The sequence below is a fragment of the Neoarius graeffei genome, chromosome 20, assembly GCF_027579695.1.
Source record: "Neoarius graeffei isolate fNeoGra1 chromosome 20, fNeoGra1.pri, whole genome shotgun sequence".
Taxonomy (NCBI): domain Eukaryota; kingdom Metazoa; phylum Chordata; class Actinopteri; order Siluriformes; family Ariidae; genus Neoarius; species Neoarius graeffei.
In genome coordinates this window covers 17,607,208-17,634,611 of record NC_083588.1, presented here as the reverse complement: position 1 = coordinate 17,634,611, position 27,404 = coordinate 17,607,208, and the positions used below count along the sequence as shown (strand labels likewise).

Sequence of the window (27,404 nt, the reverse complement as noted above, 5' to 3'; positions counted from 1 at the left end):
CTTTCTTTCTTTCTTTCTTTCTTTCTTTCATAGATGAAAATTGTAGCGTCTCCAGTTTGCTCGAGCCTTCTTTCTTTCTTTCTTTCTGGCTTCTGGAAATGAAAATTGTAGCGTTCTCCAGTTTTGCTCAAGCCATCTATTTTTATAATTCTTTCTTTCTTTCTTTCTTTCTTTCTTTCTTTCTTCTTTCTTTCTTTCTTTCTTTCTTTCAGAGATGAAAATTGTAGCGTTCTCCAGTTTGCTCGAGCCATCTTTCTTTCTTTCTTTCTTTCTTTCTTTCTTTCTGGCTTCTGGAAATGAAAACTGTAGCGTTCTCCAGTTTGCTCGAGACATCTATCTTTTCTTTCTTTCTTTCTTTCTTTCTTTCTTCTTTCTTTCTTTCTTTCTTTCTTTCTTTCTTTCTTTCTTTCTCTCTTTCTGGCTTCTGGAGATCAAAATTGTAGCTTTCTCCAGTTTGCTCAAGCCATCTATTCTTTCTTTCTTTCTTTCTTTCTTTCTTTCTTTCTTTCTTCTTTCTTTCTTGTTTCTGGAGATTAACATTGTAGCTTTCTCCAGTTTGCATGAGTCATCTTTCTTTCTTTCTTTTGGAGATGAAAATTGTAGTGTTCTCCAGTTGCTCGAGCCTTCTTTCTTTCTTTCTTCTTCTTTCTTTCTTTCTTGCTTGCTTGCTTCTGGAGATGAAAATTGTAGCGTTCTCCAGTTTGCTCGAGCCTTCTTTCTTTCTTTCTTTCTTTCTTCTTTCTTTCTTTCTTTCTTTCTTTCTTTCTTTCTTTCTTTCTTTCTTTCTTTCAGAGATGAAAATTGTAGCGTTCTCCAGTTTGCTTGAGACATCTATCTTTTCTTTCTTTCTTTCTTCTTTCTTTCTTTCTTTCTTTCTTTCTTTCTTTCTTTCTTTCTTTCTTCTGGAGATCAAAATTGTAGCTTTCTCCAGTTTGCTCAAGCCATTTTTCTTTCTTTCTTTCTTTCTTTCTTTCTTTCTTTCTTTCTTTCTTTCTTTCTTTCTTCATAGATGAAAATTGTAGCGTTCTCCAGTTTGCTCGAGCCTTCTTTCTTTCTTTCTTTCTTTCTTTCTTTCTTTCTTTCTTTCTTTCTGGCTTCTGGAAATGAAAATTGTAGCGTTCTCCAGTTTGCTCAAGCCATCTATTTTTATAATTCTTTCTTTCTTTCTTTCTTTCTTTCTTTCTTTCTTTCTTTCTTTCAGAGATGAAAATTGTAGCGTTCTCCAGTTTGCTCGAGCCATCTTTCTTTCTTTCTTTCTTTCTTTCTTTCTTTCTTTCTTTCTTTCTGGCTTCTGGAAATGAAAACTGTAGCGTTCTCCAGTTTGCTCGAGACATCTATCTTTTCTTTCTTTCTTTCTTTCTTTCTTTCTTTCTTTCTTTCTTTCTTTCTTTCTTTCTTTCTTTCTTTCTTTCTTTCTTTCTCTCTTTCTGGCTTCTGGAGATCAAAATTGTAGCTTTCTCCAGTTTGCTCAAGCCATCTATTCTTTCTTTCTTTCTTTCTTTCTTTCTTTCTTTCTTTCTTTCTTTCTTTCTTTCTTTCTTTCTTTCTTTCTTTCTGGCTTCTGGAGATCAAAATTGTAGCGTTCTCCAGTTTGCTCAAGCCATCTATTATTTCTTTCTTTCTTTCATAGATGAAAATTGTAGAGTTCTCCAGTTTGCTCGAGCTTTCTTTCTTTCTTTCTTTCTTTCTTTTCTTTCTTTCTTTCTTTCTTTCTTTCTTTTTCTTTCATAGATGAAAATTGTAGAGTTCTCCAGTTTTGCTCGAGCTTTCTTTCTTTCTTTCTTTCTTTCTTTCTTTCTGGAGATTAACATTGTAGCTTTCTCCAGTTTGCATGAGCCATCTTTCTTTCTTTCTTTGGAGATGAAAATTGTAGTGTTCTCCAGTTGCTCGAGCCTTCTATCTTTTCTTTCTTTCTTTCTTTCTTTCTTTCTTTCTTTCTTTCTTTCTTTCTTTCTTTCTTTCTTTCTTTCTTTCTGCCTTCTGGAGATCAAAATTGTAGCTTTCTCCAGTTTACTCAAGCCATCTATTCTTTCTTTCTTTCTTTCTTTCTTTCTTTCTTTCTTAGATGAAAATTGTAGCGTTCTCCAGTTTGCTCGAGCCTTCTTTCTTTCTTTCTTTCTTCTTTCTTTCTTTCTGGCTTCTGGAGATCAAAATTGTAGCTTTCTCCAGTTTGCTCAAGCCATCTATTCTTTCTTTCTTTCTTTCTTTCTTTCTTTCTTTCTTTCTTTCTTTCTTTCTTTCTGGCTTCTGGAGGATCAAAATTGTAGCGTTCTCCAGTTTGCTCAAGCCATCTATTATTTCTTTCTTTCTTTCATAGATGAAAATTGTTGAGTTTCTCCAGTTTGCTCGAGCTTTCTTTCTTTCTTTCTTTCTTTCTTTCTTTCTTTCTTTCTTTCTTTCTTTCTTTCTTTCTTGTTTCTGGAGATTAACATTGTAGCTTTCTCCAGTTTGCATGAGCCATCTTTCTTTCTTTCTTTTGGAGATGAAAATTGTAGTGTTCTCCAGTTGCTCGAGTCTTCTTTCTTTCTTTCTTTCTTTCTTTCTTTCTTTTCTTTCTTTCTTTCTTTCTTTCTTTCTTTCTTTCTTTCTTTCTTTCTGGCTTCTGGAGATCAAAATTGTAGCTTTCTCAGTTTACTCAAGCCATCTATTCTTTCTTTCTTTCTTTCTTTCTTTCTTTCTTTCTTTCTTGTTTCTGGAGATTAACATTGTAGCTTTCTCCAGTTTGCACGAGCCATCTTTCTTTCTTTCTTTTGGAGATGAAAATTGTAGCGTTCTCCAGTTGCTCGAGCCTTCTTTCTTTCTTCAATCCAAATTGTAGATTTTTCCAGTTTGCTCGAGCCATCTCTTAATCTATCTTTCTTTCTGGCTTCTGGAGATGAAAATTGTAGCTTTCTCCAGTTTGCTCGAGCCATATATCTATCTGCCTCTCTGTCTTTCTTTCTAGCAGTGAAAACTGTAGCTTTCTCCAGTACGTACGTTTGCTTCGAGCCGTCTGCACCTTCCTTGGAAAGGAGACTGTAATTTAGGCAGAATGTATGAACAACGGATATTTAGTTTGGTCACTCGATTCCATTACTATATTTCCCGTTTTCCTGCTGCAGTCAGAATCATTTTTCTTTGCTTTTATTTGGCCAGTGTCTCATTTTCCCACCTTTTCATCCGTGAGAAATTCTTTCTCACTCTCATGGAGTTCAAACAGCATGGGAGAGAATCTGATCCTGAGAATATTGCATTTGGGACCACTCTCCGCGGCTACCATTGGCAAATTAATGACACTGACAAATTTTCAAGAAGTTCATTCCGAAATAAGAGATTAAGCATGAAGGGCCAGTGTGACGGAGGCGATCAGACATGGTTATTTTGATGTGCGAGGGAAAAAATAAACTCGTTAAGTCGGTTTGCACAACATTAGCTGAATAGCTGATATCCAGACCCATGATTAAAATGTGATTCTTGCCACTTCCATCGTACGACGCATTCAAGGACAGCTTTGGGGAATGTTTTAAGATGCTACAGATGCTTTCATACGTGATTGCAGTACAGTTTTAAATAGGTATTAGGTTAAAAAAAAAAGCTTCTGTGAGATTCAGTTTTTCATATTTTTTATTAGTACAGTTTGGCTCCTAATTTTGCCTGCAACTCACCATAACTGAAATAGATTTTTAATATTAAACGTGCTTAACCCTTCAAAGCCCTGACCTGGCTTATTATTTTAATTATTGATCTGATCTTTAATAATTGAACATATGATATTTAGCACCGAGTGTGAATTATTCAGTAACGGCAGTAAAAGTAATAGAAAATGTATGCAGTTCGGAGAGTGAGGCGTGCAAATCTGGATCCACCAATGGGCCTTGGGAGTTTCGACCACAGTGCTGTGGAATTCTTGAATCTGTTTGTTCAGAACGTATTGATTAATTTTCTGTAACAGCTTGCCTCTGAGTGTAGTTTGGCTGCAAGACGAAGCACAATATATACTAATGTGCTCGTTCTAGTGCAGTAATGATTCTGTAGTAATAGCTACGCACAGGGATTTTATATGGTGAAGCTTAGAGATATTTATTTAAAGGGTAAACGCCAGGATTTTTTTTTTTTTTTAAACCTTGGGCTGTATTTTTTTTAAAAAAAATCTCTTTGGGTCTGAATATTTACTACGGACAAATTCAACGATTGAAATCGGACCAGTATCGAGTTAGAACACTATAACCAGCAACCGCAAAATGACTGTACAATATAATTATAATATTATTAGAATTGTCTGACAACATGGAAAGAATCCATGCAGAGATACAGCTGTATCGGTCGATCTCAGTAACCGTAAAGAAACTGTAGAAAATGGCGCAACGTTTATTGTTTTATGTCTGAGGATCACATGGTCCAAAATGGGCCTCAGTAACGAATGAGATCAAATGTTTTTTTTCCCTTAATAACGTTTCTATTTTACAAGATACGTGAAAATTGTCAGGCACATAGATGGTTGTATACTGAATACAAAGTTTGAAAAATTAGTAAAAACTAGTATTAATTATGCTAATTACGTAAAACGTTAAATCGGTACACTCTCTCCTTCCAAGTTTCACCAAATGGCTTTATTTGTGCAATATAAAGCTGATCTTAACTCTCATTTCTACACACCAAAGAAGGAGAAATCAATGATGATTATAAAATAAGCACTGAATGTCATTCACGTCTACATTCTCTATCAAAATAAAAACGTAATAAAAGTATTTCTAATCTCCTCTTTGTGCTCTGTAGGCCTTTGTATTTCGCAAAAGTAGGGCCTACTAGTGTTTACATAAAAGAATATAAATGATTTTCAGTTAATATTCACAGCTTTCAAGGCGAACCTCAAAAAAAACCTGCACGAGCCACATCCAATAAACCAGGGGTTTTCAAAGTGTGGGAGAGTCAGCCCCCCCCCCCCCCCCCCCCCCCCTCAGAGAGCAAATAAACAACAGTGCCGCACCCCCCCCCCTTACAATTTTTGTTGTTGCTATACTTAATGTTCCATTCGTATTTTTAAAAAATGGTTGTTGTACACATTTTTATTTTTTTCTTTTACACATTTTAAACATCTGTGCTTTTTTTTAAAACATCTTGTTTTACACAGTTTAAACATCTCATAGCATCATTAGCTAGCACCTCTTGGCAGACAACACACTGTGGCAGTGGAGCATCTTCAAATCCAGTCCATGAAAATCCAAACTTTAAATAATCGTGGTCATACTTCCTTCTTTTTTCAGTCCCCCCCAGGATTCCGCGGGCCTTTTTTGTGATTGTTGCGGGCTAAAATGTCTGATGTTGCGGGGGGTTTTCCAAAAAGTTGCGGTGTTTTTTAGGTTTTTGTTGCAATTACATTGCGGGAGGAAGTGAAAGTTGTGAGAAATTGTTGCGATTTTCTCTTTTTGTGATTAAAATTGAGTGATATGTTAAATATTAAGTTATTACTGAAAAACTATTGATTAAAAAAACAAAGACACTGAGAAATGGTCCTATAAACAACTTTACCAATATAAAAGATTACCAGGACTACAAAAATGCAGAAAAATAGGCTTTACTTATCCAAATGCACCTGTTGGTTCAAAAGTTAAAGTGCAGAGAACCTCACAGCACAACATGAAGTTACCTTAAAATATAATATAAATGCCTCAGCTTTCATGTAAGAAAAAAAAACTATTAATACTAGTACTGTGTGCAGGCAGTCTCTCCTAAAGACTAAAACAATAATTATAAACTAATAAAATAAATGGCTCAGGCTTCATAGAAGAAAAAAAAACAATTTGAACAGAATCTCACAGTATGATGCTGAAGCTGCCTAAACAATGGAAAATAAAATACCATTTTGGCAAAAATGTTGGCATCCATTAATTTCTTGTATTAAGTAAAAAAAAAATGTAAAGTGCGCACAGTCCTTCACTGTAAACATAACACACTTTCAGTAACAGAATTTAAGCCTACATAAACACTGACTCGCACATGCAGTGTTGCCAGATACTGCTGATGTTTTCCAGTTCAAAACCCTTTTTTTTTTCTACTTGGAGCAGGCTTCACTCTTAAATAATTTCTAATGTAAGGGTGCTGACCAAATGTGCAACTCAATTTCCAAAGAAAAAGGCCGCACCTTGCATATAATGTCCTTTTATTTCTTTGGAAATCCAGTTCAAAACCCGCCAAAATGCACTTGAAACAGCCCAATCTGGCAACACTGCATGCATGCTGCTTCTCTTGAACGTATACACGGAAGTAAGGCGGAAGGTAGTTTGTTGACGTCACCTCAAGACAACGCCAACGATTGGTCAAATTTGCGGGAAAGTTGCGGTGATTGGATATAATTGCAACACCGCCCTGAATTCGCAGGGATTGGTTGAATTTGCAAATCACAACATCGCGAAATCCTGGAGGCTCTGTTTTTTTTGCTTGGCCCAGACTCTGTCTCCTCACTCACTGTAGCTTTAGGTACTAAAAATCGATCCATTTTGTCTCTGGCAAAGGCTAGCTGAAGTTCGCTAAATGTCCGCAGTAGTAACTTATTCTGGTTTATTTTTCCTCACGTTGCGCCCCCCGAAGAACTCTGGCGCCCCCTAGGGGAGGCGCGCCCCACACTTTGAAAAGCCCTGCACTAAACAATTCACGTTAACTGAACTGAAATTGGCAGTCACGTTTCTGACTTCCGGGTTTTAAAAATCTCATTCCGACCACTAAGATCTCAGTATTTTTCATCAAAACACCTACAGTGATGTTCTAGAATAGTTATTTGTTTACATGAATCAGTTTGATTTGAAAAAAAGAAGTAGGTAAAGCTCTGAAAACTCACTTCAGAGTCATAAGTGAATCATAACATCAAAACTAGCAGACGGAAAATTTTGCTGAATACTTCATCAGAAACTGAGAACGAGAGAACATCCCTATGAAAGTTATCTGATTGATATTCACGAGTAATCCAGTCAGAAACTGATCAGGAGAGAGAGAGAGCCTGAGCGCTTTCCCGTGACTCAAAAAGAAAAGAACTGGCAGTTTCCCAACGTCCCGCGAGCAAAGAGTGAACTCTGTCGTACCGACTTCAACCTGCCGTTACTCCCAAAGTACTGAGCAGATCTTAACCAGATACAGTTCTTTGGAAAGCTTTTTAATGATAGTATTCGTGATAGAAAATATTCAAGACTTCAGCACTGACAGATTTGGAAACTTAGATGAGCGTCTGCATGCACAATTTTCACAGCACGGCCAGCAAGCGTCTGATGCTCCTAATTATGGTGCTCTAACTCAATACTGGATCGATTTCAATCATTTTGTCTGGAGTAGATATACCGTATGGACCCGAACAGATGGAAAAATAGGGCCGAGGTTAAAAAGTCCTGGAGTTTTTCTTTAATATTCATGGAAAGAGTTTCTTGTGTCAGCACTCTTGCATCTGACGTAAAGTCGTTCCTTTAATTTTCTGCCCCAGGAAAGTGTTCAGGAGAAACACTTTTGCATTTTGCGGTTTCTTTTCACACAGCAAGCTGCTTTTTCACGTATTACTCGCTTCAGTAGAGAGGAGAAAAACCTAACATCAGTAATGCTAGAAACTGACTTGTGGACATTCCACATCACGATAAAAAGTCTGATGTAAATTTATGTGCCAGATAGATCTGATGGGTGTAGAAATGATGCTTTCTGTTTTACTATTTACTGTTTGTTTTTCTGGTCATTCCTGGATGATCTTCCATGTGCAAGAATTAGGGAACGGAGCTTGAATATCAAGCATGCAGTGTCTTTGCAGTCTTTTTCAGTTGCGGAAAACAGAAAATATTCCTCATCTCGTTGACTTCCCTGGCTTTCTCAACTCTGCTTTGTTCTGATCTTTGTATGTGTTTCGCCTGAGTGAGTTCTGGGTCCTCGGCACACACTGTCCCTCTTTACCGGATGATGAAAAGGGGCTTTAATCCCAGACCAGACATCACTTGCATCAGCCTGGCTTAGCAAGAATGAAATACCTTTTCTTTTCTTTTTTTTTTTTCCCCGTTTCTGAGCAGCACATGGACCTGCTTGTTGAAAACATTTAAATGTGGCTCAGAGTAAATTGAGCTGAAATGTGTCTTTACCCAGAAGGTGCCTGTGGAGATGAAAATTGTAGCGTTCTCCAGTTTGCTCAAGCCATCTTTCTTTCTTTCTTTCTTTCTTTCTTTCTTTCTTTCTTTCTTTCTTTCTTTCTTTCTTTCAGAGATGAAAATTGTAGCGTTCTCCAGTTTGCTCAAGCCATCCGTCTTTCTTTCTTTTTCTTTCTTGCTTGCTTCTGGAGATGAAAATTGTAGCGTTCTCCAGTTTGCTCAAGCCATCTTTCTTTCTTTTCTTTCTTTCTTTCTTTCTTTCTTTCTTTCTTTCTTTCTTTCTTTCTTTCTTTCTGAGATAAAAATTGTAGTGTTCTCCAGTTTGCTCAAGCCATCCATCTTTCTTTCTTTCTTGCTTGCTTCTGGAGATGAAAATTGTAGCTTTCTCCAGTTTGCTCAAGCCATCTATTTATAATTCTTTCTTTCTTTCTTTCTTTCAGAGATGAAAATTGTAGCGTTCTCCAGTTTGCTCAAGCCATCCGTCTTTCTTTCTTTTTCTTTCTTGCTTGCTTCTGGAGATGAAAATTGTAGCGTTCTCCAGTTTGCTCAAGCCATCTTTCTTTCTTTTCTTTCTTTCTTTCTTTCTTTCTTTCTTTCTTTCTTTCTTTCTTTCTTTCTTTCTGAGATAAAAATTGTAGTGTTCTCCAGTTTGCTCAAGCCATCCATCTTTCTTTCTTTCTTGCTTGCTTCTGGAGATGAAAATTGTAGCTTTCTCCAGTTTGCTCAAGCCTTCTTTCTTTCTTTCGTAGATGAAAATTGTAGCTTTCTCCAGTTTGCTCGAGCCATCTATCTATCTTTCTTTCTTTCGTAGATGAAAATTGTAGCGTTTTCCAGTTTGCTCGAGCCTCCTTCCTTCCTATCTGTCTGTCTGTCTGTCTGTCTGTCTGTCTATCTATCTATCTATCTATCTATCTATCTATCTATCTATCTATCTATCTATCTATCTATCAATCAAAAAAAATGTCTCTTTACCCAGAAGGTGGCTGTGCTGGAAATGGATTTGAGAATCAGGCCGGGCGTCCAAAATAGAGCAGGTTCTCCGTTATCACGGAATACTGCTGTGCCGTGTCTCTCCTGCAGATGAACATCTGAAGTCTCCTGTCTGCCTGTGAACTATATAACGAATACAGGAAATAAGGTCCAGGGTGTGTAAAAAAAAAAAAACAACAAAAACCAAAAACTTTCTTCTCTTTATTGTGAATCAAACCTGAGATATACTGCATCATTAAGGGAAACTAGTGTGGCTTCAACACAATGCTAAACATTCATGTATTTTTAAAACCACACTACTGACGGAGACTTTATCATGCAATGAATGATTGGAAATAGGTCCGTGAAGGTTCTCGGTCATCCAGGTCATTGTAAACCGTAGGTGCTAAAGATGGCAACTGGACTTGCTTGAACTCCTTGAAGACATTTCCCCGCTCATCCCAAAGGCTTCTTCAGTTCTGTCTGACTAGTGCAGAGTTCCAAGTATTTGTTCTCTAGTGGACCAAAAGCAACCCTGAGAACAGTCGTTGAGGTCACATGGGTTGCTGACCCGGTCAGTCATCCTGTACGTGTTAGCACCTACTGTACGGTTTACGATGACTTGGATGACTGAGAACCTTCACAGACCCTAACGAGCACTTTGTAAGCAAATACGGTTACAGTTTCTACCATGCCCTTGTATCTTTTTTTTGTGCCATCCCGAGTATTATGTTACGTTCTAACCTGAAATAAAGTATATCCTCGGCCAATCATGGAGAAACCAATGTTTTGTTCTGTTGTATACAAATCCCATTCTTTGACATCCGCCTCCCACTTTAAGACCAAATGGCTTGTCATGCTTTTATACCGTGAATCATCGTACAGTCAGCAAAATGACATCAGTTTAAGACCCTTTTAATTCAGATGTTCTTACCCAGGCGGTAGCCAATGTTATTTTGACACTGATAAGAAAAATACTTTTTTGGTTTGTGTGTTTTAGACCATGAGCTGGCCTAGTGGTTAGCGTGTCCGCCTCTCGACCGGGAGATCGCGAGTTCTACTTGCGATCAGGTCATAACAAAAAATGGTACCTCCTGCCACCTGGCAAGGCACGCTGCAATACAGATGTGAGTAGGGAAGTCAAACTCTCGCAGTTACCAGAAGACTAGCTCCCCCACTGTAGCCCTAGCTGTATAGGCGAGAGGCCGAGGGCTATAGAAACCGAGATCGGCGCCGCACCCATGCGCCTCAAAGAGCTGGTTAGTACTGCCTGGGAAAACCAGGTCCTGGTGTGGAAGGGACTTTGACTTTTTTTTTTTGGACCAAAAGCAACCCTAAGTAGAGTTGTTGCAGTCACATGGGTCGTTGACCCTCTCAGCCGTCCTGTAGGTTGAAAGAGGAGTAAAAGAACCATCTTCGTCAACCTGGAATGACCATCGCTGAACAGACGAGGTGGTCTGAGACACCACTTATCCGCCACCTACTGTACAATGCAGTCCTTGGCACACTTCTCAGAAAACTGAATACACATCCACACCAAAACTTAGCTGACTTCAGTGACTCACATGATGGCAGAGAGAGCCAACGACCCACAGATCACCCTAACGACCCTCTAGGCTGCTCACACCATTCACACCTGGCCTCCAGTGACCTACACCTACAGGATGTGACCTGAGAGGGTCAACAACCCATGTGACCTCACCAACTCTCCTTAGGGTTGCTTTTGGTCCACTAGAGGATAAATACCTGGAACTCCGCACTAGTCAGACAGAACTGAAGAACCCTTTTGGATGAGGGGTGAAACGTCTTCAAGGATTTCAAGCAAGTCCAGTTGCCTTCTTTAGCACCTACGGAATGATTGGAAAATTCCTTGTTACACTATATGGCCAAAAATAAGGAGACACCTGACCGTCACACCTGTATGTGCTTGTTGAACGTCCTGGTCCAAAACCGGGGTGTTAATACTATATATACGCTACAACCGCACTTTCACGAAATGATTTACTACGAACTTTCGCATATAACGAACCAAGTTTGTGTCCCCCGCCTTTAATGACAGTGAGTCGGAGTCTTCAAAAACCATCACTAAGCCATGTGCTCCTCTTCCCACCAGACACAAACAAGAAGTCATCAAGTCTGCAGTCAAGTTAAGAATACGTGTTAACGCCATAAAACAAAGGCTTAGCTAGCCTGGCTATCACTAACAGTTATCAAGAATGGTGAGCAAAAGATCGATAAAAGGATGAAATGACTGCTGATATCATCGATGTTTTGCAACACATGAATGAACTGAATGGTGAAGATTTAGAAAACACAGCGAGTCAATGGGTGGACATTGACAATGATACACCGGCAACTGCCATCATTTCCATAACAGACGAAGTAATCATCGCCTCCGTTCGTGATCCTTTAACTCACTCATACCCCTTTTCCACCAAATCAGTTCCAGGGCTGGTTTGGGGCCAGTGCTGGTGCTGGTTCACAACTCTTTCAACTTGCGGGCCAACTGAGAACCAGTTTGCTTTTCCATAGCTCACGGTGCTAAGGGAAGCCGCCACATCATTACGTCGTTGTATACGTCAGTTACGTCGCTACGTTTGTATAAACCTTGGCGCGAATATCGAAGCAAAAACAACACGGAAGAAGCAGCAGCAGTAGCCTGGGCCCGCCCATCCTAAGCATGACGCAACATGAGGGCCTGTTCCGAGCTTAGTCTGGCCAGGCAGGCTATCTACAGCATTTCCAAGCTCCCGAAAAATCGGGAACCAATCAACTTTGAGCATCTCCAACGGCCCTGGGTAGAGGCGTGTTCAAGGCAGTGACGTAGTAGAACTGCGACCGGAAGCCATAGATTGTTTACAGAATCTATGCCGGAAGCGCTTCATTCACTAGAAACATTACGAACATGGAGCAGCGGCAAGCCTTTGACACAGCGGTAGATGCTGTATTGAAAGCATTCAACGGGAAGTTCTCATTGAAAACGGAGCAAAGAGCAGGCCTGGAGGTATTTATTGAAAGGAAGGACGTTTTCGCCTTGCTCCCGACCGGCTTTGGTAAGAGTTTAATCTACCAGTTAGCCCCGTCGCGTTGCATACGTCAGAGGAAAGAGTGATGTGATTGGTTTAAGCTTCGTCACAGCCTTTTCTGGCTTCGACCAGTAGCAAACTGAGGCATTTCAGGGAGGCGGGTCAACCACGGGCTCTGGGAAACGGTTTGGCTTAATAGCTTGGCCAGACCAAATGCTCGCAGAGCTTTGAAGTCGTGTTAGCCAGGCTACAGCAGCAGCAACAACAATAATAATAATAATAATAATAATGGATGACTTCGCGTTTACACAGCTGCTGCTTCTCGTCGCTTAAAAATGGCGATCTTTCGCGGTCTTGTTATTGTTGTTGGTCTTAACAACTCCGCCCCCCCGCTGACGTAAGCGGTTCTTTCCTCTGGCCCAGCAGAGAGTTGGTGCTAGCCTGGAACCGGTTTTTCTGGCCCCAGAGCCAGTTCTTTGTCAGTGGAAACAGAAAACCCGGTTCCAAACTAAGCACTGGCCCCGAACCAGCCCTGGAACTGCTTTGGTGGAAAAGGGGCATCAGTGAACTCATGACTCGGGTGGAGAAATTCATGACGAGAATGTGCCGAAAATGAAAGCAGTCCAGGGTTACAAGTTTCTTCGGCAAGTAAAACTGATGGGACACTAGTATCATACTGCAACAGCTTGTATGCTGGAACTAGGAGACAGGCGTGACAGGTCATTGTGTGTTTTATTGTTAGCTTTACGCTGACTTTTCAGTGACTTTAGGTGTCACGTACACACGCGCGTGCATGCCGACACTTGACCGCACCCTCGCTGCCACGTGTACTTTTACGAACTAAAAGTTTACAATATTCACATTATTTTTATGACATTGACAAGAATGACTTCTTTCCTTTACTTTAGAAATATGTACCGGAAGTGGATGAAGTACAAACAAACACAGTTGGTCTTGTTTTATGTAAAAGTGAGTGTTTGATGGGTCCATTTCAGTATTACAAGCTTTTCGGTGTAACAAACTATTTGGACATCCCTCAGGGAGTTTGTTACGGCGAAGTTGCAGTGTGGTTGGTCCCTACTTCGCGCTGATGATAAACTCCATTCTTACGGGAAGGTTGAATTTTTGGATTTTGGAGTGTGGATGTGGGGACTTGTGCTCATTCAGCTGCAAGAGCAATGATGATGATGGGAGAGAAGAACTTGTGCACATTCAAGTTAATCCTAGAGGTGTTCAGTACAGTTGAGGGAAGAGCTCTGTTCAGACTACTCAAATTGTTCTGTTCTAACCTTGGCAAACCGTGTCTTTCGGGGACCTTGCTTTGTGCACAGGGATATTGTCGTGCTGGAACAGGTTTGTGCTCGAGCCTTTTATACCCTGTCCACACTAGGGATTTTGTACCGATATGAAACTACTTTCGTACCGCAACACCTCTGCACACTAGCAACTATACCGGTACTGTAGTGGTATAACTGTATCGGTACGAAACCCACAAATGTATGGGTTTCGTACCAGTACATTATCGGTACTGTAGCGCTTCGCTGTAGTGTGGACAGATGAAGCGGTTCTGTATCGATACAAATATAATGCGCATGCGCAAAGTCACACACCTCAATCGATGTCTTCGCTGAATAAAATAGAGATTTGTTTTCTTTGTTTCTTTCTCAGCTGCCTCGCGCATTTTATACGATTCGACTGAATAAATGACCACCAGAAATACAGACTGTACATTGACAACAAAAAGCGCACACACGTTGTTTCATCCGCCATATTCTCGGAAGGAAGTTACTCGGTAACCACGGAAACATTTCGCGCACGCGCATTTCAACTACCGTGAAAGAAAACCGCAAACATTTCTCGCTAGTGTGGACAGATGCACTAAACTGTACCGGGATACTTTGTATCGATACAGTTATACCACTTTCGTACCGGTATAAGTGTGAACACAGCATTAGTTGCAATGAATTTAATGCTATAGACCCTTTGCACTGACGTCACATTGATGTTAGCAATCGTTTCTACCCTTGTCCTGGGGGACAAGTGAACTTTGTTTCCAGACCGAAGACAAGTGATCTTGAAGATGTCAAATGTCTGTAGTTCAAACATAACCACATCTAAAAAAAAAAAGCTTTACTACCGGATTACTTGGATAATCAAAGTCAGAAAGAAGCAAAGGATAGATAGACGCGGAAATGAGAGTTTATTGGTGGTTATGATCCGTACAAAATTCCTCGCAACAATTATGCAGATTCGTGGCCAAGCGTTACCCAGATAGATGTTGGAATGTACCTTCTCACTGCATTTTCTCCGTTTTAATTTTTTTAAAAAAGTATCATTTGCGAGAAGAGAAGAGCGGGGAGGACTGAGAATTGAGCGGCTGTGGTTTGTTTACACCCGATACTAAAACTTTAGCGTCCTAGCAACCACTGTAAAGATGCGTACAAAAAGCCCAGAAATGCCTACTTACCTGGCAATACAGGATTTATCTTGCGCTACGTTCACACTGCAAGGCTTAATGCTCAATTCCGATTTTTTTGTGAAATCCGATTTTTTTGTGAGGTCGTTCACATTAACAAATATATGCGACTTGTATGTGATCCTCAGTATGAACGAAAAGCGACCTAAAAGTGTTCCGCATGCGCATTGCAGGATACGACGACGTCACACGCAGTGAGCATGGCCAGTGTTTACGGAAGTAAAACCGCCCAGTTGCGGTATGACTCATCCAATCTAGCTTGAATAGCTGCATCCCCCCAAATGGAAATCAGCTCCCTAACCTCTGCGTCCTTCCATTGAGAAGATTCAGAACCTTCACAGCCCGAAGCGTCCCTCGCACTGATGTCATGCGCAGGGGCGCAGATACGTTTTTTGAACTGGGGGGGACAAAAAACTGGGGGGGACAAAGCTGCCAGCAAACCAACCCCAACCCCGATATGCCTGTCAAACTTGTTGTTAGTAACCATAGCAACCAAGCTCGAGCTCGCAACCTGTGCAGTCTGCGCAGCTCAACCAACCGAATATCAGTCTTTGTTTTGTTTTATGTGAGTTGTTGCAACTATGTATACACTGCTGTGCACCTCAATAAACCGAATGGTAATTAGTCTTTTGATTTTTCCGTGAGGTTTGCCTTATGCAAAGAAAGACAGCATAGACGTTTTTTCCTCCCTATAAGTGGGGGGGACCGAACGAGGTGAATTTAAATATGACTCGTCCCACCCTCTATCTGCGCCCGTGATTATGCGCCATGTTGTTGTAACTTTTTTGAGAGACCCGCCGCCTACTTCAGCACAGAATAGTGACGTTTGTGGCTTGTTGATGACGTGTAAGTCGGATGAATGCGACCTGGCGGTTCAGACTGAAGTCGCATATGAAAAGAGCGGATAGGAATCGGAATTAGCACCACATATCCAAACGGCCTGGGTCGGATTTGAAAAAATCGGATCTGTGTCGTTCAAATTGTCAATAAAAGATCGGATACAGGTCACATATGGGCGAAAAGATCGGATTTGAGTCACTTCAGCCTGCAGTGTGAACGTAGCCTTGTAGTGTCCTGATCCCCAGATCTTTAACCCAGCCACATATAAAAAGTTGTACTCCTCCAGGTTTTCATCTGTGTCCCCGTCAGTGTCGGGCACGTTACTTTCAAAAAGTAATTAGTTATAGTTACTAGTTACTTTTCCCAAAAAGTAACTGAGTTAGTAACGGAGTTACTTTGTCATAAAAGTAACTAATTACCAGGGAAAGTAATTATTCCGTTACATTTTGTGCCCCCCTCCCAAAAAAAACCAAATTCAGTTAGTGTAATCATAATAAAAGTGAATGTTAAATGTGTTTAATGACTGAAATGGACACTTAACAGAACCAATTAGTAACGTTATCTACACTATATTAATATTTTTGTGGGACAATGTGAGATAAGACATCTATCAAATGTAATATATTTTTGTAGTTATTAAAATTGTTACTAATTACTGGCCACTGACGAGGACAAACGCTTTGTTCCTCGACGTAATGTGCGTTGCACGTAGACATTTTTGCCTTTTATTTCAAGTAATGAAAAGTAATGGCTGTATTTCCAGTGTGAAAGCGCAGTGCTGGGCTGACCGCTCGCCATCGCTGTGTCTTCCGATTGAAAGTGTGCGCAGTAGTGCAGTAGGCGTGGCCTACCTACGTATGTTGTCCGAATCTACTCTGATTGGCTGACTGTGCCGTTGTCTCGCGTCTCCCCGCCCCACACTAAAGCAGAGTAAAGAAAGGCTGAACGAGCAGCGTGCCAGATGAAAACAGCTTTAATAAAGTAACGCATAATATTTTATTGTAAGTAATGGGAACGGCGTTATAACGATGTAAAAAGTAATTAGTTAGATTAATCGGTACTAAAAAACGTAACGCCGTTTATTTCTAACGCCGTTATTCCCATCACTGGTCCCCGTGTAGAATGATGTCTGCAGCACCAGGTAGTTTGAGATGTCGGGGAACTCAATGGATGGATAATTTTTCAAATCACAGGAAAAATCCTTCTTTACTAACGTGTAAGGATCTATCCCATCGCAAAGAGCAACTTTCTTGAAGGTATCTTGACCGTGCATTGGCCTCTAAACTGGGAAAATAGTCAGAGACGGTTTCACTAGCTCTTTGTATAACGGAGGCCAAATTGGTTTGTCTGACCACCAGTTCATTCATCGGAAATAAACTCGCAAGCAAGAGTCATGTGACTGAATAAAACCTATATTCTATTCAGGTTAACCACTCGGAAAGAATGACCGAAAAACATTTAACTCTGTGGATTGTCAGTGAAAAAAAAAAAAGCAAGGTTGTGGCCGCACACAGCGACTGCATGGCAGGCCTTGGAGAGAGCTGTTCTCACAGAGCATCGCTGTTGTGGGCTTGAAGCTGGAGTAAAACAAAGGGATTCACTGACCGTTAGAGATAAAAAGGCGTACTGGGTTCTTCCTACTGCTGTGAAAAAAAACAAAGCAAAAAACCTCCTCCTCCCGGATCAGAGATGGTTCCTTTCTAAAGAAATGCCCAAGACAGGTTCCTAAGCCACAATCAGAAGTTCAAGATAAAGTTCCAGGGAGACGGTAATGCCTTTTCCCCTCTATTTGAACAACCAAAAACAGCACAAAAATGAACCATACGTAAGACAGATTAAGCCTTGCTTAAGGAAAGATGGCGTGTGTCTGTCCCCCAGGAGAAATTATCATGTGATGCATGATGTCACATGCAAGGGGTCTGTAGCATACAAAGACATCCTAGACCAGGGGTGGGCAATTATTTTTTCCATGGGGCCGGCCACATGAGAAACAGAAAATTTTGTGGCGGGCCGGACCATAAGGCTGAACTAAATTCTGCATAATATTAATTGTATTTCTTTATATAAAGCAATAAATATCATTGTTTTTACAAGCTGCTAAGACTGGTAAGAGTATGGAAAAAACGAGGTTGCCTTACAAAAAATGTCATTTATTCAATCAAATTTCCCAAAACAATGGTTAACAAAATGTGAGCGTTTGTATCATTTTTTTTCAGTCACATTCACCCCAAAACACAATAAAGACATCAGAATATTGTCTTTCTACTCCAAATATCAAGCAAGATACATCATATTATAATAATGATGCCCACATTTGTAGTCTAATCCCCTCATTTGGTGTTTTTTATTTGTTCAGTGAGAGAAATCTAGTCTCTGTTGGTCTTTAACGAGTGCATCAGAGTCAGGTTGAATGTCTGAGGTGGAGATGCGAAGCACAGCTGACAGATGATCATCAGTCGATTCGGTGTAGGTATCAGATCGACAGATCGGCTCGGGCTCCGGCGCCTGCTGGTGACGTCACACTATGTGATTGGCTGGACCGTTTGAAGGATGACGTACAAGTTTGTGGTTGGTCTGGACAAATTACGGAAGTAGTTATCGCGGGATTAGGTTTCGTGGGATGTCATGTCATGTTCATGTCGCGCGCATTGCGTTTTTGTTGAACACAACTTCAAAATAAAAGCAATGCACATTCAGTCCATGCATTAGGTAAAATTAGGAAATACATTTATTTTGTAATTTCTAATTAACCTTACGCGGGCCGGTCAGAATGAACCAAAGGGCCGGATGCGGCCCGCGGGCCGGAAAATGCCCAGGTCTGTCCTAGACAATTATGTGCTACCTACTTTGGACCAACAGCTTGAGGAAGCTCCACATTATAGGTGTGATGGTCAGGTGTCCACATACTTTTGGCCCTATGGAGTGTTTCTTGGAGAAAACTGAGTTATGAAACTGAGAAGAGCGCAACGTGGCTCAAATTTAGTTTATCAAGTTCTGTAGGGGGCGGCACGGAGGTGTAGTGGTTAGCGCTGTCGCCTCACAGCAAGAAGGTCCGGGTTCGAGCCCCGTGGCCGGCGAGGGCCTTTCTGTGCGGAGTTTGCATGTTCTCCCCGTGTCCGCGTGGGTTTCCTCCGGGTGCTCCGGTTTCCTCCACAGTCCAAAAACATGCAGGTTAGGTTAACTGGTGACTCTAAATTGACCGTAGGTGCGAATGTGAGTGTGAATGGTTGTCTGTGTCTATTACCCTGTCCACACTAGGGATTTTGTACCGATACGAAACTACTTTCGTACCGCAACACCTGTCCACACTAGCAACTATACCGGTGGGTTTCGTACCGGTACAGTATCGGTACTGTAGCGCTTCGCTGTAGTGTGGACAGATGAAGCGGTTCTGTATCGATACAAATATAATGTGCATGCGCAAAGTCACACACCTCAATCGATGTCTTCGCTGAATAGTGAAGAACGGAGATTCGTTTTCTTTGTTTCTTTCTCAACTGCCTCGCGCGTTTTATACGATTCGACTGAATAAATGACCACCAGAAATACAGACTGTACATTGACAACAAAAAGCACACGCGTTGTTTCATCCGCCATATATTCTCGGAAGGAAGTTACTCGGTAACCACGGAAACATTTCGCGCACGCGCATTTCAACTACCGTGAAAGAAAACCGCAAACATTTCTCGCTAGTGTGGACAGATGCACTAAACTGTACCGGTATACTTTGTATCGATACAGTTATACCACTATCATACCGGTGTAAGTGTGAACACAGCATTTGTCAGCCCTGTGATGACCTGGCGACTTGTCCAGGGTGTACCCCGCCTTTCGCCCGTAGTCAGCTGGGATAGGCTCCAGCTTGCCTGCGACCCTGTAGAACAGGATAAAGTGGCTACAGATAATGAGATGAGATGAGAAGTTCTGTAGGTTCATGACATGATGTTGCAGAGCTGGCAAAAGAGACTTGCTGATCACTTTCGCCGTAGTAACATTTGGTATATCGGGTGAAAATTCAATCCAAATTGCTTGAAACTAAAATACGTTTATCCGTTCTTGAGATGTTACAAATCAAAGGTTGAAAAAACGGCTTAATTTTTCGAAAACCGCCGTAATATGATGTCTGAGGATCACGTGGTCCAAAATGGGCCTCATTAACAAATGAGATCAAATGGTTTTTTTTCTTAATGACGTTTTTTTATTTTTCAAGATATTTGCATGCACAGTGCCAGGCACATAGATGGTTGTATACTGAATACTAAGTTTGAAAAATTAGTTTAAAAAAAAAAATTATGCAAATTTGTATTAATTATGCTAATTAGGTAAAACCATTAAATTGGTACACTCTCCTCTTTGAAGTTTCACCAAATGGCTTTATTTGTGCAATATAAAGCTGATCTTAACTCTGATTTATACATCACAAAGAAGGAGAAATCCCTGTTATTTATAAAATATACATAAATAAGCATTGAAAATCATTCACATCTACCAGTCTCTTTCAAAATAAAGTAATAAACGAATATTTCTAATCCCCTCTTTGTGCTCTGTAGGCCTTTGTATTTCTCAAAAGTAGGGCCTACGAGTGTTTATATGAAAGAAAATAAATGATTATTTCGATTGATATTCACAGCTTTCAAGGCGAACCTCGAAACAAACTATGTGAGCCACATCCAATAAACAATTCCAGTTAACTGAATTGAAATTGACACTCGCATTTCTGACTTTTTTTTTTTAAATCTCATTCCGACCACCAAGATCTCAATATTTTTCATCCAAACAACTAGAGTTATATTCTCAAATAGTTATTTATTTACATGAATCAGTTTGATTTGAACAAAATAAGTAGGTAAAGCTCTGAAAGCTCACTTCAAAGTCTCCCGTGAATCATAACATCAAATCTAGAGGACGGAAAATTTTGCTGAATACTTCATCAGAAACTGTGAGAACGAGAGAACATCCCTATGAAAGTTATCTGATTGATATTCACGAGTAATCCAGTCGGAAACCGATCAGAAGAGAGAGGGAGAGAGCCTGAATACTTTCCCGGGACTCAAAAAGAAAAGCACCGGCAGTTTCCTGACGTCCCACGAGCAGAGAATGAACTCTGTTGTACCGACTTCAACCCGCCATTACTCCCAAAGTACTGAACAGATCTTAACGAGATCAATTTCTTTGGAAAGCACAGATTATAAGCTTTTTAATGATAGAAATTATTCAAGAGTGAAGCACTGACAGATTCGGAGACTCAGATGAGCGTCTGCATGCACAATTTTCACAGCACGGTCAGCGAGCGTCTGATACGCCCTAATATCCTCCTGTCATATGGAATCAATTTTGTGCCAAAATGTTCCAACAATACTTTTTGAAATATCAAACAAAAACGACAAAATAAAAAAAAAAAGTCAATTTTTTTAGACTGGCAAACAAATTATTCGTGTAATCGTGCAAAATATCAGTCTATTACTCTTCAGAAACCTTTTATTTTTGTTCCGCGTCTTTCTCAGTTTTGTTTGACGTAATTTATTTTGGTTGCGATTCCAGCTTTCTCGTTTGCGCTGCCTGACTTTTTGCTTGCAGTTTTGGCACAAACTTCACGTGTGGGTGGGCTGTCCAGGAATGCATTCCCATTGGCTAACTTGTGTTTGACTGGCAGCTCCGCTCAGCGATTCCCCCGGAGGCTGTTGCGGCCATTTCCTACTCGGATTTCGGCGGACTGTTTGACGAGTGACCGATCCATTGACGGTAAACAAGGATCGAGTGGACTTCAGTGGCGACTATGATATTGAATTAATTCAACAAAGTGTAAGTGCGGGACAAACGTGTTGTATGTGTTGCAGTAGAAGTCCACTCGATCCTTGTTTACCGTCAATGGATCGGTCACTCGTCAAACAATCCGCCAGAATCCGAGTAGGAAATGGCCGCAACAGCCTCCGGAGGAATCGCTGAGAGGAGCTGTCAGTCAAACACAAGTTAGCCAATGGGAATGCATTCCTGGACAGCCCACCCACACGTGAAGTTTGTGCCAAAACTGCAAGCAAAAAGTCAGGCAGCGCAAACGAGAAAGCTGGAATCGCAACCAAAATAAATTACGTCAAACAAAACTGAGAAAGACGCGGAACAAAAATAAAAGGTTTCTGAAGAGTAATAGACTGATATTTTGCACGATTACACGAATAATTTGTTTGCCAGTCTAAAAAAAATTGACTTTTTTTTTTGTATTTTGATTTGTCGTTTTTGTTTGATATTTCAAAAGTATTGTATGAACATTTTGGCACAAAATTGATTCCATACTGTCACACCATGTAGGCAAACTTTTCTAAAATGGTCTCACATGCTCATATCCTGAGAACACGCCACTATTTTGAGCGAAGGCCCCACCTTGGGGTAATTAAAGGACACTTCAGTTTTACAAGGTACTGGCTTTGTGTACTATAATACACACTGAAGCATCGACTTCCACCAATACGTTGAACGTGTGAGTATATGGATGCACGAATAGATCAGACACTCTTTGCAACTGTCTGTCTCTGTCCCAATTTTAATTAAGCTGTAAAAAAAAAAAAAACAACAACTGAGCAACACACCACTAGAAAGGCCCAAACCCTGTTTTGTGCATCACAGCTTTATCAGCACTCCTGTTATCTGACAGGCCTCCTGGTTTGAAGCAATCAAAAGGACACTGTTTATAGAAGCTGGAAAGAAAAGCTTGCCTTGTAGGCATGGTCTGACTTCTCAGACGAGGCTAAAAACGGGCACCAAGACCATGGCATGGGGCTGACATAGGGCTGTGTACCGGTACTGTACCGTGAAAATCGATTCGGTACAGGTCCAAAGTACCGGATCATGAAGTACCGGTACTGTACCGATATAAATTTACACCAAGTATATGCTTATTTTGTGACTGAAGATGCGTAAATCCTACCACAAAGACGAAAATTTAGCACTGGAAAAGGCGTAAAATGCCGCGCTGAAACTTGAAATCAGAGCCATCTTTGATTTGAGATCCTCTCACCACAGTCTCACGAGACATTGCGAGAGCTTGGCTGATCCAGTGTTCTGATTGGTCAAAAAGACTCAAAAGCAGGTCAGCCATTTTTCCTTTGCTGGCATTGGCGGCCTTTGTTGCTTTGTGTAATTTTGCCGCGTAAGTTAAAGGCCGCGGACTGCGCGTAGTACACTCTAGTGTAGTCACTTCTCGCTGTGAGACAACTTATGACTTTTTGTCTCAAGTTAACTAAGTGTGAGACTGAGAAGTGAAGTAGGAAACCTAGTTATGTTCGGATTTCTTTGAATAAAGATACTGACAAGTTGTCAACAGTTTATTAATGTTTCTGTCATTCATGAAGAAATTCAGAAGAATTTGTCAAATTGTTCAGGTACAGGTCTGGACCTGTACCTAAACCTCTGTACCGGTACCTGTACCTGACGTTACGTTTAGGTACGCAGCCCTAGGCTAACAGGATGCCGCACCATGTGTAAATTGTAAAATGCACCAGTAGTTCATCTGAAGGACCTGAACATGCTAGTCAACACTTAAGGCCAATTTATGCTGACAACCCAGTCCTCACAGATGGCGTCGCAGATGGCGTCTGCGAAGCCCCCCCCCTTCGCGGACACTCTGCGCGCACCTCCCAAAAATTGTGACCACCGCAGACAGCCTCGCAGATAGCGTCGCAGACAAGAGGGCTCTGATTGGTCCACTCTACATCTGCTGTACACGCACTTCCGCTTCCCTACTTTCCCGGTTTGGTTTGTTTTCACGACCGCCATTTTTAAAAACACGAGCGAAGATGGAGCAGCACGAAGAGTGGTTGATCGAGGAAGTGAGGAAGTACGTACATCTATACGACTCCAGTTCTAGTCATTATAAGTAACCGGAGGATAAACACTCCACTAACCACACCCACCAACTACTCCTAGCGATTTCGCGACTTCGCGCCCCCTTGCGTTGTGGCGGTGAATAACATCGCGCACGCCTATTACTCCCCGCTCAACGATAAATTACAACTGTCTGCGAAAAGCTATCTGCGAAAGCCTTGTCGCAAGAGCATGCAGAGGCCTTTAGGTCCTTGATTTAAATCTACTGATCTGCCAACACTCTTCAGAATATTCTTGGACGTACTGCTTGTCTGTTTGGATCTCAGTGCATCGTTGATCACGGCGTTCTACTGTGTCGACTCAAACATCGTTTAGGTATTACTGGGAAGTGCCTCCAGTGTCCTCTTATTCGATGGAAAGAAAGTTCAGAGTGGCAGTTGGTGAAGAGTTGTCTAAGCCTAAAGACCTTAGACATGACGTCCGTCAGGGTTCAGTGCTGGGCCCCAAGTTGTTTCCATTGTACATGCTGCTTTTTAGGGACTTAGCACGTCGTCATGGGGTTGACTTTCACTTGTATGCTGATGATTGTCAACTTTATATGGCCTTGAAAAGAAATAACAACTTGGTCACTGCATCCAAGATGGAACATCTTGTTAATGACATGAGATCATGGATGACTAGCAACATGCTCAAATGAAATGATGACAAAACTGAGATTACTGTCTTGAATGGAGCACGCCGTCCTGATATTGTCTTGCCACCGTGAAAGATTGGAACTGAATCTGTCTCGACATCTAATTCAATTCATCTCCTGGAAGTAGAGCTTGACAGTACCATATGTTTGGAAAATCACATCTGCAATATAGCGAAAGGATGTTTCTACAAGCTTCACAGAAGAAGCTGCGAAGAAAAGGGTTCAGTCGATGAGTACATCAAAGCTGGACTATCGCAACATTATTTTCTATGGATTACCAGATTCCACACTTCTGTTCAGAAGACTGCTGCAAGGTTGGTAACAGGGACCAAGAAGTATAAGCATAATATAACCCCAGTCCTGTGTGAACTACATTGGTCACCTGTTAGAAGGCGTATTGAATTCAAGATCTTATTGCTAACCTTTAAGTGCTCCCACTTACCTTATGGAACTTATTTGCAATCGTTGCGACAAGGGGACTCGAGCCGACGACAGGAACTACTTCAAAGCTCCAAATGTAAAGAGGATGACATTTGGTGGTCGAAGTTTTGGTTACTCATCACCAACACTGTGGAACAAACGACCAGATGCTCTTCATTTTGAAACTGATTGAGTTATTTAAGAAACACGTAGACACATTTATTTAGTGAGAATAGTTAGAATTACTTGTTGGCAACAACGTTATTGTATGTGTCTTTTGGAAAGGTTTTTTTTTTTGGTCAGCAGGGTCCCCCCCCACAAATAATAGCATTTGCAACACCGAGGTTTGTGTCTTTTTCTGAAAGTTTTGTGTCTGGTTTTTTTAGAATTTTGTATAATTTATAGCTTTATTATTATTATTTCAAGAATGTTTTTAAGATTGCGTGTGTGTGTGTGTGTGTATCAGTATTGTAGTCGAGTCACTAAACCTAGAGTCCGAGTCCAGTCTCGAATCCCCAGTGTTCAAGTCCAAGTCATTAAAAAAATTTTGAGTCGAGTCCAAGACTCCAACCGCACCATTTGACGGGGGCTGTTTCAGCACCATTACCATTAGTTTGTTCCTGAACATGACGTATGAACAGGTGAATGTGCTTCTCTTTGTCAGGGAGCATGAAATATTCTATCAGAGATGGTCAGGAGACGGACGCAAGTGAAGACGGTAAACAATCCAGAACGGCAGGCAAAATCGTAAAACGGTGACACAGGCAATAGGTCGAGCGAGGCACAAACAGGCTATCGTAGACTCGGCAGAATCAAAGACGAGAAACCGGAAATCAGAGATCAGGAAACCAAACAAGGAAATAAGGTTCGGGAATGTGTCGGCAACGCAACTCAATACTTTGCAAAGTACGGTGGTGCTTGAAAGTTTGTGGACCCTTTAGAATTTTCTATATTTCTGCATAAATATGGCCTAAAACATCATCAGATTTTCACACAAGTCCTAAAAGTAGATAAAGAGAACCCAGTTAAACAAATGAGACAAAAATATTATACTTGGTCATTTATTTATTGAAGAAAATGATCCAATATTACATATCAGTGAGTGGCAAAAGTATGTGAACCTTTGCTTTCAGTATCTGGCGTGACCCCCTTGTGCAGCAATAACTGCAACTAAACGTTTCCGGTAACTGTTGATCAGTCCTGCACACCGGCTTGGAGGAATTTTAGCCCATTCCTCCATACAGAACAGCTTCAACTCTGGGATGTTGGTGGGTTTCCTCACATGAACTGCTTGCGTCAGGTCCTTCCACAACATTTCCATTGGATTAAGGTCAGGACTTTGACTTGGCCATTCCAAAACATTCACTTTATTCTTCTTTAACCATTCTTTGGTAGAACGACTTGTGTGCTTAGGGTCGTTGTCTTGCTGCATGACCCACCTTCTCTTGAGATTCAGTTCATGGACAGATGTCCTGACATTTTCCTTTAGAATTCGCTGGTATAATTCAGAATTCATTGTTCCATGAATGATGGCAAGGCGTCCTGGCCCAGATGCAGCAAAACAGGCCCAAATCATGATACTACCACCACCATGTTTCACAGATGGGATAAGTTTATTATGCTGGAATGCAGTGTTTTTCCTTTCTCCAAGCATAATGCTTCTCATTTAAACCAAAAAGTTCTATTTTGGTCTCATCTGTCCACAAAACGTTTTTCCAATAGCCTTCTGGCTTGTTCACATGATCTTTAGCAAACTGCAGACAAGCAGCAATGTTCTTTTTGTAGAGCAGTGGCTTTCTCCTTGCAACCCTGTCATGCACACCATTGTTGTTCAGTGTTGTCCTGATGGTGGACTCATGAACATTAACATTAGCCAATGTGAGAGAGGCCTTCAGTTGCTTAGAAGTTACCCTGGGGTCCTTTGTGACCTCGCTGACTATTACACGCCTTGCTCTTGGAGTGATTTTTGTTGGTCGACCACTCCCGGGGAGGGTAACAATGGTCTTGAATTTCTTCCATTTGTACACAATCTGTCTGACTGTGGATTGGTGGAGTCCAAACTCTTTAGAGATGGTTTTGTCACCTTTTCCAGCCTGATGAGCATCAACAACGCTTTTTCTGAGGTCCTCAGGAATCTTCTTTGTTCGCGCCATGATGCACTTCCACAAACATGTGTTGTGAAGATCAGACTTTGATAGATCCCTGTTCTTTAAATAAAACAGGGTGCCCACTCACACCTGATTGTCATCCCATTGATTGAAAACACCTGACTCTAATTTCACCTTCAAATTAACTGCTAATCCTCGAGTTTCACATACTTTTGCCACTCACAGATATGTAATATCGGATCATTTTCCTCAATAAATAAATGACCAAGTATAATATTTTTGTCTCATTTGTTTAACTGGGTTCTCTTTATGTACTTTTAGGACTTGTGTGAAAATCTGATGATGTTTTAGGTCATATTTATGCAGAAATATAGAAAATTCTATAGGGTTCACAAATTTTCAAGCGCCACTGTAAGTGTGTGTTCACTATTTTTTTATACCGGTGCACTCTTTGCACCTTAATCCTGTGCGGGTACAAGTCGTTTACACCATGCAAGAGTCCGCTTGGTGTATATAAAGTGTGTGTAATGTGTATATTTATTTCATTGTATATTTTATAATATTTTGTCAAGCGCTTTAGAGTACTACATATAAATGCGCTTTATAAATGAATTAAATGCATGTAGTATAGATGTCGACACTGTATTATATTTCTTTAATTGTACTTCTTATCTAAAATATCCACATGCCATCATGCACCCTTGTGCTAGCTTCTGCAACCCGCCTTATATATTATTTGTTTGATGATATTATTTCCAAGCATCAAAAGAAGCAAGCTAAAAGCCTATCAGTGTATCCCATACCAGACTAAAGAAGGAATTATAGATTAAAGGCTCCTCTGAGCTGAGATCTAATAGCTCTGCACCACTAGTAGTAATATGTAGGCAAGGGTTGCCACTTGTGCTGCTGTCACCTGGGACACGAGCGCAGCCCCAACATCTGTGAGTGCTTATTTTACTCAAT

The 27,404-nt window shown here is 40.9% G+C and overlaps 1 protein-coding gene across 14 annotated transcripts in view; it reads left to right on the top strand.

The window, feature by feature from the left end:
• The window catches only part of cep112 (centrosomal protein 112), a 507,564-nt gene that overhangs the window by 336,334 nt on the left and 143,826 nt on the right, over nucleotides 1–27,404 (top strand). The gene's annotated exons all lie outside the window — the stretch shown is intronic.